Source organism: Nipponia nippon, unplaced genomic scaffold (genome assembly GCF_047370975.1).
Source record: "Nipponia nippon isolate SJK-2023a ecotype South Korea unplaced genomic scaffold, ASM4737097v1 scaffold_16, whole genome shotgun sequence".
NCBI lineage: Eukaryota > Metazoa > Chordata > Aves > Pelecaniformes > Threskiornithidae > Nipponia > Nipponia nippon.
This window is the reverse complement of record NW_028262332.1, coordinates 2,357,827-2,371,562: the sequence shown is the minus strand read 5'-3', so window position 1 is coordinate 2,371,562 and position 13,736 is coordinate 2,357,827. Positions and strand designations below refer to the sequence as shown.

Sequence of the window (13,736 nt, the reverse complement as noted above, 5' to 3'; positions counted from 1 at the left end):
TTCCAGAAGGCTCTGAGAGGCAGCGAAGAAAAGCAAGCCGCTTGCAGTAGTCATAGTTGCTATACAGACATTTACACCCTCCTGGCACGGGATTAAAAACCACTCAGACAAACTAAGCAGAATTAACAGAGAGGAAGTCCTGGAGGCTTCTGGCTTTAAGTATGAAAGCAAAAAAAAAAAAAAAAAAAAATTATTTTTCAAAGCTTAAGCAAATGGTTTAGTGAAGCGAAAAAGACAAAAATTCTTAGGGTGGCTTAAGAAAATGAGTATGATGGCTAGCAAAGGCAGTGCCAGCTTCAGGGAGGTAAGGCTCAAAGCCTGGCTCTGAGCTGGCCTCACCTCTGGCTTGTAACACCTGTACAGGTTACAAACCAAGCAGCAAAGAGGATGAACATTATTTCTCCACCCTCTGGATTAAAATTCAAAGGTGGAGAAGTTACATGAACTGCTGAGGATCACAGCACCGAGAGACTGCCTTGCTCTGGGAACAGATGGCCAAGCCCCACGCTCTCAAGCCCGCCGTAACGCACGGCGAGAATCCAGACCTCCGAAAAACTGAAGGACTCTGCTGCAACTTAATCCAAAGGCCCTGATAGCACAAGACGGTGACTGCAGCCTTCCAAAACACACAGATATCAATGCTCAGATGCCTCCTTGTGAGCCTGTTCACAGCTCCGGGAGAATCATTGCCTCCTCCACGCTCTGAGCCTTCCTCTGTTTTGCTCAACGACATACCTTTCACACGGCATGCAAAGCAAAGGAGCAGTGGGATACAGTCCAGCCTCACCTCGACTGGCATCTACGTTCCAGCTTTTCGTTTGCATGTTTCCAAAATAGCTTGTTCCCCATTTGACCCATTAAAAAAAAAAGAAAACCCCAAACACAGAGAAACACAAAAGCATGGAACGACAAACACTGAAATAGTGTAATGTAAAAAAAAAAAAAAAAAGTAAATTAATTCAAGGACCTGATTACTGGTCCAGCCACAATTTTTGCATCTTTTTAGCTATCCCTGATAGAGGCATCCTTTATAGCGTGATAGTTCTGTTGAGACAATTCAAAGCATATTCAAAGTTATACCAACATAAACGTGCTTCTATCAACTTGACTTTCGTCAACACACTCACAGGACGTGCAGCACAGCCACATTTACACCAGCGTAAAGGTGCTTATATCGACATGGCTAAGTCCTGTGTCTTCACCCAAATTAGCTCTACCAATACAAAGTGCTAACTTTAACTGGCTGTTAATTGGGCCTCGTAGAGGTTGAGCCTGTATATGCTAAGAGCTGTATGTAAATGAGCTCTCACAGTACAGTCTTAATTAATAGTCATAGCTTTCAACATGCAAAGGAACTGCCATGATCATCCTGTCAATGGTTATTTCTACAAATCCGATGGCTCATGGCTGAAAACCTGCAACTCCTGTTTAAACCAGCCCACCATCACCTCCCGCTTCTCTGCTCTGCTGAGGGGGCTGTGAGGAGCGCACCTCTGCGGGAGCCCTTAGCCAGGAGGTCTTTGTGCCATGGAGGCAGCTTGCTTCACGCAGGAGGGCTTATTTTGCCAGCAAAACTGCACCCACACTCAGCCAGCGCAAGACGCCTGCACGTCCTTACGGAGGAGGCATTCCTAGATGGAGGCATGGCTCACACCTACCCACACATCTAGGGCTTAGACGTGCAACCCTATATCCAAGACACAGCCAGCATCCGAGCCATTATGTCACCGATGAACAGCTCTCCCTGTAACGCCAAATACTATGGCATATTAGTAATTATTACTCAGATGCGTAAACGTTTGCAAGATCAAAACCTACCTGTCTAGCCACGTTATGGAATTACAGAGCAGAGCACTCAGCAGCACACAGCTGTGCTCCTCTTCTCTCCGATTTGGATCTGCAATGGACCATTACGAGAGGCACCACGGGCTCATTCCCACATGGAGCTGCGTTCATATAAATAACCTACGCCACAGACAGACCACTTGGCAGCTCATGGGGGGCTGGCAGGCCAGGAGAGGGTTTTTATCCAATTTGGGGCGCCACATCCCTGATGCTGTCGCATAGGCAACTCACAGGATCTAGCAAAAAAGATAGAGATTTTAACTAGTCCTCCCATATGCTGCCCAGCCCAGAAGGCGGCAACGCGATACAGCGTTCTCGCGTCAAGAGAGACGGGCGTGCTTCATGCCACAGCTGGTGAGTTAAGGGGAGGAGGCACATCACCAAGATAATGGCAGCGTCTGGGTGAAGATTAGCTCTAAACCTAAGCTTGGGGAAACAGCCCCTGAATTCACATGGAGCGTAACAAAAATTTTGATTCAAGTATTCCTGTAGAAAGGAATGGGGAAATTACTTCATTCCTGGAAATTCATTTGCAGAGGTGGCCTATGTGTAACAGTTCCCGGATAACAATGCCAAAAGAGCAGTGTGTTGAGACACACGTGGCTGAAAACCCAGAGAACAAGCGATGCCGTCGGGCAGAGGCAGGAAACCCTTTCCTCCTGCCTTTACCCCTCAGGTGATGTAACTCACGGGGTATTTACAGTTAACTACGGAAACCATATCCTATGTTGGCCAAACCTTCGCAAAGCTCTGATAATGCAGTGAAAAAACAATACTGGTTGATTTTCCTTCCGTGCAGTTTAACTTCTAGTACCCAGTATAACCCACTCCTTCCCACTCTTGTGCCCGGAGCCAAACAAAGCGGATCTGCTGGCGAGTGAGGTTTAAGTAGGATTTGAGATACGTCTTGAACTTCCGATGGCAGTCCACGAAGGAGTGGATCCTACCCAGGCTGAGCAAGAGACTGCAACCACATGGTTTTGTCACGCGCAGAATAAAAGCAAGCATCATGAATTCACGCCAAAATATTAAGGGCTTTTTCTCATTCAAAAAAAACCCCAAAAAACGGCTGAATCAACCAACAGAACAGAGCTTTTCTCAGTGCTTTTGCAAGGTCAGATGCAGCTGCAGCCAGCCCGCGGCTGGGAGGCACCTGCACCGGCGACGGGCGCCGCTGGGCTGCGTGGCCGTGGCGCAGCCCGGGGCAGGCGATGCTGTGGCGCAGCCCGGGGCAGGCGATGCTGGCGGGGGGCTCCAGCCCTCCCAGCCCCCTCTCGCTTTCCCCCACTCACCCGCGCTGTGCAACTAGGCCTGACCTCCAGCTGCAACGGCTACGCTCTTGCAAAACCAGGTAAAACAATCAGAGGTAAACAAACAAATGGGAAAGATCGCCAAAGTGACAATTTTCTACCCAACGTTTTGCTTTAGAAAAGTCAGTGGCAGGTTTTCAAAGTGGATTTGTTTATTAAACGTGGATTTTTCCTAGCAAGGGGCACAGAATGACCTTACAGTAGATGCCATAATTACAGAGGTTTGTTAATAATCCCATAGGCTGGACAGGATACATTAGCCTAATTTAAGAATGGAATAAGAGAACACGTGAGAGATTACAGATCTCATTTTCAAGATGAAGTCCAATGTTGCTGTCAGAAGTCCAAAGAAGAGGTGCTGGATATTGGGAGTCATACTGGCTTTGCTCACAAATAGTTCATATGTTACAAAGTGCTTCTGGAAGAAGTTTTCTATTTCTCTTAATCAGGTCCACCCACGACCTCAAAGAATGAAGCCAGAAACCAGAGCACACAAACCAGAGCACAGAAAATAGCGAACATTTTGACATAGTAACTTGCCATCTCTTACCCAGTGAAGATAACTTGTACACTTAAAAATTAGCATTCTGCATTTCTACAACACTTGCAGTTAAAGGCTTCTAACACCAAGACAAGCCTTGTAACTTTGTAAAAAAGTTAACCTCTGTTTTACAGATGGGAAAAGCATGAGAGGTAGCAAAACATCAACCAACCTGTCCCAGGGAGGAAGCCTGCAGAGCAGCACAGGCTGCAGAACCCAGCCACCGTGTTCAACCGGGACATTCAAGGGTGGGAGCCTCTGCTCATCCCCAGGGAAACCACAGCACAAAAGGGACCGAGGGGTGCGGCAGGACGGAGAGGCCACCTGGCAGACCTCGCGAGGAAGCGACCCGTGCAGATCCACACACCTCATCTCAGCAGACTCAAGGGACTTCCAAACACACAGATGCCACACTGATCTGAAATAGCAGATTCAGAGGTGACAGCGCACCCTTTCCCCCGCGGATACGCTGGCACCGGCAGCGCACGGCTGCACCTTTCAGGCACGCAGGCTGCTGACAGCAAGGAGGCTGCGTTCGCAGTAGACAAAGCACCACAATGGCGATGCCAGGCCAATTAGCAGAATTTCAATTCGTTGGCATTTAACAAGAGTAGGAAGTCGTTCTTGGGCACAGCGCTTTTCAGCAGGGACAAATTCTAAATCTCATAATCGGACTCCGCCAACCAGCCTTGCTTGGACAGTTCTTTAAATTCTTTTGTTTAAATTGCTGACTGCCCCATTGCTTGGGTACACTGCAAGCAGTCTGCTCTCCCTGAAGCTGATGGCAAATCCCTCCACGATTTCTACGGGTTTGGATCAGGTCCCAAGACTCTTTTTAATGTAATACTCAGCTGTAGTCTATGTAATCTTCTGTCTTATAGAGGGTCAATGCTGCAAACTCTCCTTGCACTTAAGTCCTATTATCTGTCTGCACTAATTCTGCATACAGGGCATTTACAGGTCCTTAGCTCTCTGCTCATATAGCTCCACGTTCACCAGCCCCGGTCAGCCACGAAGCCAGGCATCTGCTAAGTAAGAGGGAAAAAAGAACACAAAACCCAGAGATTTACCTTACTTCAATATCCAACCGCACAGTCAGTTTTTCCAATACTCTCATTTTGCACATGGCACAACACACACTTCAGAAACGCTGGGAAACAAGCAGGTTATGTTCTGTGCTTGCAAAGCAGCACCACCTATACTTACAGGGCAATAAAAATTAGCTTAATTAATAATACATCAGCAAGAAAATGTTAATGAGCACCCAGCAGGGAAAAGGACCGTTGTCTAATCTCCTTGTGTGGACGCCTTGCTTTGGCAGCAATCAGCAACTGCATCAGCATCACCATCCCAGTGCAAGCTAAGATATCTGACTCATCAGGGAACGCATGCAGGAACCACGGGCCTCCCGTCACCATTTACATTGCTCTTTAAAAGCAGACACTGTTGCATCAGGAGCAGCTCTTGGCAGCTCCACGCCGACTTCCACTTCTGGAGTTTTTGTCGTTTAAAGAAGAATTTAGAACATCCCTGGGCATCCCACGTATAAATACACGTAGACGACGGGGCCTCCTGCAATCGGCTTTTTGGCCGCAGCTGCAAAATATACAGCTCTGCCGACAGAGCCTGCCCCGGCTTCAAGCTGCTGACACAACCGTGCTGCTGGATCACGAGCACGTTGAGGGGGAACCGTATCAAACCTCCCTACTCCTGGGAGCTCGCCGAGACTATCCGAGCCGTTTCCTTGGGGCCTGCCTGCCCTCGCTGAGCAGAGAGGCACCGCAGGCTCACACCGCCGTGCCGCCAGATGTCTCGGCTAGGTGCATTTCAAGGCAGATAATGGAAACCCCCTCTCCCAGCTGTTTTTCCTCCGTGCTGCCTCCCCGTTGCAGGAGGCTGTTTTGGCAGGAGCCAGCACCCCACAAGTAAGAGCCCGGGGCTCACAGCTGCCAACGCAGCTCTGCCGCTGGAGCGCATCCACACTGGCGCCCGGCCGCAGCGCGTGTTCGTCAAGGGCTTGTGCCGCATGGGGAGGTGGTTTCCTGCAGCCAATGGAGAAGCTGCCGTTTCTGCCTTTCATCGGAAGCGTGGCTGGAAACAAAGGCCCGGTGAAGAAAGGCAAGTTGGCTAGTAAAACTTCCTAGCACTAGCCAAGCCACAAACCTGACAAATCACCCTCATTCCTCATCACCTCCTGACCTTCTCCTCCGCAGCCAGGCTGCCTCTGGGATCCCACCGGGACCTGTATTTAAGCCCGCACGCTGGCTGGGGGCAAGGAGGATCTTTGTGTCATTGCTGACGGCAGCCTGGACCCACAACTCCAGGACAAACAGCAGCCACAGCAACGCAACGTGCATCTTGTAACTGCATAAAGCACCAGCATTTGCATCCACAGCAGCAGGTAAAATTTTAGTCTGCTGTCACGCAAGGGGCAGAAGATAAATTGTGTCGATAAAACAGCCTCCGTGAGGGTAGTCTAGAGGTGCGGATTTGAGAAGACATCAAACCAATCAGTTTTTAATAAAAGCCATAAACGATTAAGACCGATGTGCTATCAACATAGACCTGCATGAGAAAAGATGCTGAACTCTTAGAAACCCAAGAACGTAACCATGTCACCAGCACGAAGGGTACTTTCAGTAGGGAAGGAGACTATAAAACACACAAACAAAGAAATCCCAAAAATGTGGGAGTTAAGCACGGAGTACCCTGTGTGTGACAGATAACGAGTCTAAATCTTAAAAAAAGATGGGAAATACAACTTGCAGGGACTGGAAAACAACGTGGAAATAACCAAGACAGAATATGATCCCCCCTCGCTGGCCTTTTCAAACGATGCAAGCCGGAGGCTGTGCTAACCTCTCCCCGCTGTAAATTCTCAACAGTCAAAGCAGACGAATCTTCAGCAAATGTGCTCAGGAGCAGTTTGTTTGCTCACTGGTGGCGTCTCCCTGGTACAGGGGGATGTTGATTAAAAGACAGCATGGCTCTTCACCTCGCCTCTCCACACACGCTCTGAAAGCTACAGGATCTGGCACTACAGCAAGAATAAATATTACATCTCATCCGAAGGCCGTCTTTAAAGGAACATTCGTTGCTTCTCCTCAAAGTGTGGCAAAAAGATTAAATATTCCAGATGTCATCGCCAGGTCCTACAGGACACCTGCCTACAAACAATCATCTTTGCATATTAAGGAGGCATTAAAGCGCCAATTTGAAAGAACGCATCCTAGCACTACTAAAAAATACCCTTTCTAATCCAAAGAACAAAAGGATTTCTAATGTATGGAATTCACGGATCTTTAACATTTAAAACACAGAGTGGACAAAAGCTATTACAAACAAGTTTGCAATTAAAAACACCTAATGTCTTGGTTACCAGTTCAGCACTGGTGCTTTTTGCAAAGCCTTCTGGCTGTTGATTTAATCTATCAAATATTAATAATGCTCCTCAATTAATAAAATATTTAGACTTATGCTTTATGTTCTCATAATCTGGAGGTTTATGTTCAAACTTGCAGGCCAACAGGATACTAGATGAAATCACAGAAACCAGCTCGCAGCCTGATGGTTAATGCTTTCATCTCCTGAATACAGGTCTCTCTTCTGTACACTGATAAAACCACATTTGACAGGGTGTAAATTTGCTACCTACCCCCTTGAACATAAGAAATGCATCAAAAAACGAAGTTAATTTCGCAGGTCCCCAAAAATGCAAGTGATTTAAACGCCCACCTCCGATTTGGTGCAGGTCCCGGTGCCCTCCCAGCCGGAGGCGCTGCCTCTCCAGCCCCCAGATCCTCCCCTCTGCCCTGAGCAGCGCAGACGCGGCTGGCGATTCGCAGGGCGCGCAGGGTGTGCGGAGCCGACGCGAGCTGCGCGGCGCTGCCAGCCTCAGCACCTTCCCGCAAGTCCCTTCCCCAGGCCTAAAGCAAAACTCACAGGGAATGAACTTCAGTCAAGGGCAGCATAAAAACATGCCTTGGGTAACACCCCAGGAACTGAGATAATCAAGAGAGGATAAATTAAACTACAGGGAAGAAATAGTAAAAAATATATGTGGCTTTGCCGCCCAGCTGCTCACGCCTGGGCTGAGCTAACGCAGCATCCAACACCTGAGTCAGTCTGGAGGCAGGGCGCAGCTTTGCCTCAAAGGCCTTTGGGCAGGCGCATTCACTAGGCACCGACGAGCGTCACGTTTCAGTAACTACCTCCTGATACTGCAACAGGCGTACTTCCAATTCCCGAAACAACAGCTGGATGAAGCATGTAATTTTGAAACCCATTAATCCTTTCTAAGTCTTCCACCATGCGCATGTTTAATTTCCCACTTCTTGAAACAATATTACAATTGTGGAGAGAACCTGACTATAGCTTTGAATGCTCTGGGTCAGCAGTATGAAACATCCCCAATTACCACTGAAGCTGGATAAAACATTCGGGTCATTTGCCTTCTGGCTTTGAGCCTTTGGGAGAAATTACCGATTAAAACTTCCTCTGAAACGGCAAGGACTAGAAATGTGTGACTGGAGAGGAAGAAGGTAGCTGAGATTCTCAAGAATCCAGGAGCTGATGCTTAAAAAGGAAAAGAAGGAGGAGGGAAAAGAATGTATTTCACTGCACTCAGGGCTGTATTCGAATGCATCAGCAGGTCATGGGCAATAGTCCTAGGGAGAGCAGGGCTCCCTTTTGCCAGTTAACACGCTAAAATACGCCTGTCCCCATCTACACTTGAGTTCTAAAATTAATTACAAATCTGAAGTAGCACTCTGAACAACGCATGGACTTTTTCTCTTAACATAACCAAGACCAAAGCACAGCATATTTCAGTTCGGACACCCGGAGTGCAGCTCCCTCTCCACGGAGGTGCCCGTGCTCTTGTGCTGCGTTCCCTTCGGCTCTACGGATGGCTCAAGCCATCAGATTCATCCTGGCTGCCCACCGTTCTCAGAAGCAATAAGCACCACGTTCCTCTTCTTTTTAGCAATGAGACAAGCACAAGCAGGCACGTATTTCTCCAGTATCACAAGCCTCCTGGACTTGGCTCAAATCCTTTGCCCCAAATCACAGGTAATGGGCGCGCTGGGCGGTCTTTGGGCACCACTGTTGTCTCCACTCACCTCAATTTGCTCAGTTCCCCAGTTCTCTGCTGTTGGTTTATGAATGCTGTAGCCACGGCAAGCTCATAACCATCTCCTGGGTCATGTACTGGCCTAGCTGACCCAAGAAGCTGTAATCACTTTGATTATTTTTATCCCTGTTTGCATAATTTTACATTTTCCTGCAACAAATGGGATAAGTCACTTACCTGGCTTTATTTTGAGTTTATCCATGTCAGCTTGGTTATCTTGCTCCGTATTTACTTCCTCCCCAGCTGCGCCACCTGCAAATCTCCTCCCTCTCCCGTGCGCTGTCTCTGCAGGATGATTAGCCGTATGCAAACGGAAGGGGACCTGAATTTTCTGCTCTACCAGTCCATCCCACTCACAGTCTCCCTGTCCTAAACTGACACTGCTCACCACTGCCTCTGAGAGCTCTCCCTTGAGAAGGAGATATCACACTGAAAAGGACGGATTTAATATTTAATAGCCCACCTCCACCCCCAAGCCAGTCCCTTGTACACACAAGTACCTCAGCCCGACACCGTGTCGGCTCACCTTGCTCAGCAGCTGTCTGCGGTTTATGTCAGGCAGCGTGTTTGAACGGTGTCTTAAATGTAAACTCGGGCAAAAGGAGCTGGTCTGGAGGCAGACGGCAAGACAACGGTGGGGATCAGGCTGGGCATTAAGGAAACAGGAATCCTCTCGGAAGAACATTTCCTACTTGAAAAGAGGAACGCTGGATGTCCTTGATACTTCGCCTATGCTTGAAATTTTTAATTAAAACAGGAAAGCCTTTCTATTTTAGACGCAGCGATGCTAGCATCAAGCGCTTTTATACATACAGTTTATTCTGGGCTTATATGCATTTCGCAGAGTCTGGCAGCCAAGCTAAGCCAGCAGGGCTACAGCAAACTCTTCCACTCCCTCTTGGATTTACTTTACCACTTCAACCAGTCACCAGCCATCGCCAACGGGACGCGCCCGCCCACACACTGAGGAAAGACGGACTCGCACGACTTCTCCTGGATCCACCTGAGACACAGGCAGCGAGGTGCGCCTTTCAGTGGCGACCTTTGGCTTCCACGACAGTCAAGGAGGGGGAAATCTCCAGCAAAACGTGTCTTGAAGCACTCAAACAGACCCCTTGAACCTCTCACGGTCCTGCACAAAACATAACCCCCTTTCACCTCCACCTTTTCTGGGACCCAGTGACCCAAACCATAGGCACCAGCTGGGCTCTGCTCCGAGCACTTTGCTAGGGAAAAGCAAGAGGAATGCAGCCCGCTGCCACCCCCTCCGCAGCCCCACTTCTGGAGCAGAGAGGCCACGGAGGCGGCACTGCCCCAGCTTCAGGAGGCGAAGAAACAGATCACAAAATGCCAGGCAAGCTGATGAAGAGCAAGGCCCCAGACTCGCGTTTCAGATCAGTGCCAACGCAACAGTATCAGTCCCTAACCATTGCGATATCAGCTGCTCTCATGCACATTTGGAAGTGTGATACCCCAGGGCACCCGTACGTCACTCTCTGCTAGCGGCAACGAACCGCCAAGGGATGCTAACGCCTCCATCAGCTGGCACAGCTGTTTGCAAGGTGAGTGCCCACCCGGCTCTGTCTGCCAGCACAGCTCCAATCAGTTCCCTCCACGGAAGAGCTGTTTGTTTGTTTTCCTTCTTGTTGTTGGGGTTTTTGCTGGTAATTGCATCTCTACCAGGACTTCTGCTGACACAGCTACGGTGGAGGGGAGAGCAATTTCTTTGCATTCGTGGACAGATAACTAAGTCGGCAAAACTTCTCAAATGTAGACCAAGCCTCTGCTTTGGAAAGCAAAAAATAAGCCACCCTGGTCTAAAATCACCTCTAAACCAATACGGCTACGTCCACTTTTATTACTAGGACTATTTCAGCAAGGAAAAATGAAAAAACATCCTCTCCAGCCAGCATAATTATATTGGAAGAGCTTTTTTTAAAGTATAAACCAGGCCTTTGATTCTGCCTTGACTGACAAAAGGTTCTTCAGATGCTTTCTTCAGTCACGTTGGCTCAGCCACATGAGCTTAACACAACTGAAGGGCACTTTTAAGGCTTTCTTAAAACTTAAGAAGTCATATTTGCCCATTGTATTATTACTTAAAGTTTGTCTACGTGGAAGAAAAGGATGAGTTCCCAAACAGCCTTTGCTAGCCCATAGCTTGCTCAGCACGCAAGAATTCATGTTAGGAAAGTAAATGTTAGCATCCACCTGAGACCGAGTAAAATTTTCTCACGGGCAGGGCAGCCTGCAATTTTAACAAGAATAAAGTAAGCCTTGTGTGGAAGTCCCTAGTTGACAAAGTTATAAACTCTCCTTGCTAGGTGGTTAGTTATCAGAGAGGGGGGAAAAACTCCTTTCTTCATACAAAGATGCAGCTAAAATGTTGCAAACTATGTTAAGGCTGGTACCCCAGCAGAAATCTAACACCACAACTGGAAACACACATTTTTTTTTCCGGTGTTCCTGTCAACGTAGTATCAACATACCTCACCGCACTAAGGAGACCGAGGAAAAGAGCTGTCCTGCAGCCATCAAAACATGCAGGCTTCCAGACAGCTCACAAAGGAGGAAAGATGATGGGGTTTAAAACGTACCAAGTTTTCCTGACGGAGCTCACTGAAACAGACTCCGTATTAAAAGCAACGGCCCTGGGAAAGCAAAGCCCTCTCCTCACTTGCGATACCAGCTGGCAGTAAGTGAGAGAGGAGGAAGGGCAGGGGAGGCCTGCCAGGAGCACTGGATTTCACGTCACCTGCAAAACAAAAAGTGGGAAACTGAAGAAATCATCTACGTGCTCACCGCTCAAAGGCACCGCTCATTAGGTCCTGGCTTTTCCTATTATCGCTCCTGCACTTGGTGGCCTATTACAGCAACCGCCTTCCAGCCAGGGACCCGTGAAGAGGAAGCACTTTGACATGAGTGAATGTTGCCCCTTAATCCAGTAGGGAGTTCATTGAACAGGCGGAGGGCTGCCTACAGAGCTCCCGGCAGCAGCTGGCTGAGGGGATGAGAGCAAGGATCAAAGCCAGGGCAAAGCCTGAGCACCACGAGCCTGATTTGCGAAACCGCTCAGCCTGTTGAGTCCTCGCCTCTAAAACGTGGGGAGCTGCTGGGTGCTGAACTCGTCGGAGATCCAGCCTCAGCTGAGGGTGCTGAGCAGTGGGGAAATCTGTCCTCTATGTGGCTTGCACGCCGTCTCTTCACTTTAAAGATCAAAGCTGCATCTCCAGAAAAAAAGATGTTACAGATCAGAACAGATAGGAGGGCAAAAAACGATGAAAAATGCAGTGTGACTTCTGAAGAGAACCACTTCATTCAAAGCCACACACACACCTTACTTCCTGCTTAGCGTGCAGGCACCAGCCTTCCCGAGGTCAGCACCAGCCCGAGGAAAAACACCGTGGCTTGAAACCTCCCTCTTCAAACTCACACCAAACGATCATTTTAGGAAACACAAGGTCAGCTGATTCTCTTCACGAAACTGATGCAAACTGGAGTAGCAGCATCAAATTCAATGAATCTGCACTATCATAAAACTGGCTGAGCAAGACGAACTCAATTCCTTAGACTTTACTCTTCAGCGCTGCATTCGCAGCAGGTCTAAAACAAGTAAAAGCACCAAACTGGACCGGATATAAAAACTTGCTAAAGAAAACCAACAGCAAAACCAGGCTTCTCTGCAGCAATGTGGTTACTGCACCTAATGACTGCAGCACGGCTACTTACCTGGCAGCTCCACCGCTCCCCAAAGCACAGCGTTTACTTGGGGCAGCCTCCGAGTAAGGCAGCCAGAAGAGAATAACCACTGAAGTTTACAGCTCAGAAGACATGAAGATCTTGGTGCTAAAGATTCTCCCTCACCTATCAACACTAGGATTTGGCAAGGAGCTATTCTATACTGGAAACTTTTGTCTTGAGTTAACTTGCTGCCAACAACCTTGTCTGCAGAGGCAGCGTGGGCACTCCCTGAAGACAGACAGACAGACAGCACTCTTCCAACCCGCCCACTCCCACCTGGCTTGTTGCTCAGAGCAAATATCTCCTCCCAGGAACACACCTCTGCACCTCTCTTGACCAAGTGAAATAATCCCTCGTTTCTGCTCCATCTTGCACATGGCAGAACACCACGGTTGTGGGTGTTGGTCCTTGCTCTCCCCCACAAACACTGGGGAAGCAAAGAGCATCTCCTCTGGTCATTAAATTCCAGCCTGATTTATACCAACTCCCTGCCCTCAGAGGGGTATAAGCAAAGGCAGAGCTGGCCTCAGATTTAACTCAGTTTATAGGGGAGGGGAGGAATTAAACTCCAAATGAGTCACTGTTTCCTCCCCACAATCCACGGCAACATCTGTGGATATTAAGCCTGATTCTAAGAACAATGTTTCTTAATGCTCTGCATACAGAGCAGACCCAGCCGGGACTCCTGGGAGATGCTTCCCAAAATAAAAGGTGTGCATCTGGAGTGTTAAGACTAACCTGTGCATTAGGAGTTGATGAGTTACGAGCCAACTCCTGCCCCGGTTACAGCCTTGCCGCTCTCCGGAAAGTGATCACACAGAGGTAGCCGAAGGCAAAACCGGACCATGGAGCCACAGAAGCACCTGAGGGCTGATTCCTCTGTCACACGGCAAGACTAACACCTGATCCTCTTCAAAAGCACAAGGGAAGGGCAGCAGGACCAGGCCTTGAGACGCAGTTGCGATGGAACAGAAAGCATAAGGAAAGCCTCGGACAAAACTCAACACCAAAGATGACGGGAATCTCGCCTGAGTAATAAATTCGAGCTGCCTTTGCAGCGCTTTGCGAAGAACTGCTGTTGCCACCTGCGTGGCCATGCCACAAACTTCACCCCACACAGGGCAGAAATTCCCTGCCGCAGCACAACCCCCCAACACCGTATTTCAGT

The 13,736-nt window shown here is 48.6% G+C and overlaps 1 protein-coding gene across 3 annotated transcripts in view; it reads right to left on the bottom strand.

Moving 5' to 3' along the window:
• Nucleotides 1-13,736, bottom strand: part of EHMT1 (euchromatic histone lysine methyltransferase 1) — a 121,575-nt gene that overhangs the window by 106,253 nt on the left and 1,586 nt on the right. Inside the window, exon 1 of one of the 3 annotated variants that reach the window (XM_087753186.1) lies at nt 13,307-13,328. The exons of 1 other annotated variant lie outside the window; for it this stretch is intronic. The gene's annotated coding sequence lies outside the window, so the exon portion shown is untranslated. Of the gene's footprint in view, nt 1-11,424; nt 11,576-13,306; nt 13,329-13,736 lie in introns of those variants that run through there. One more of the 3 variants, XM_087753180.1, reaches the window with a different exon arrangement.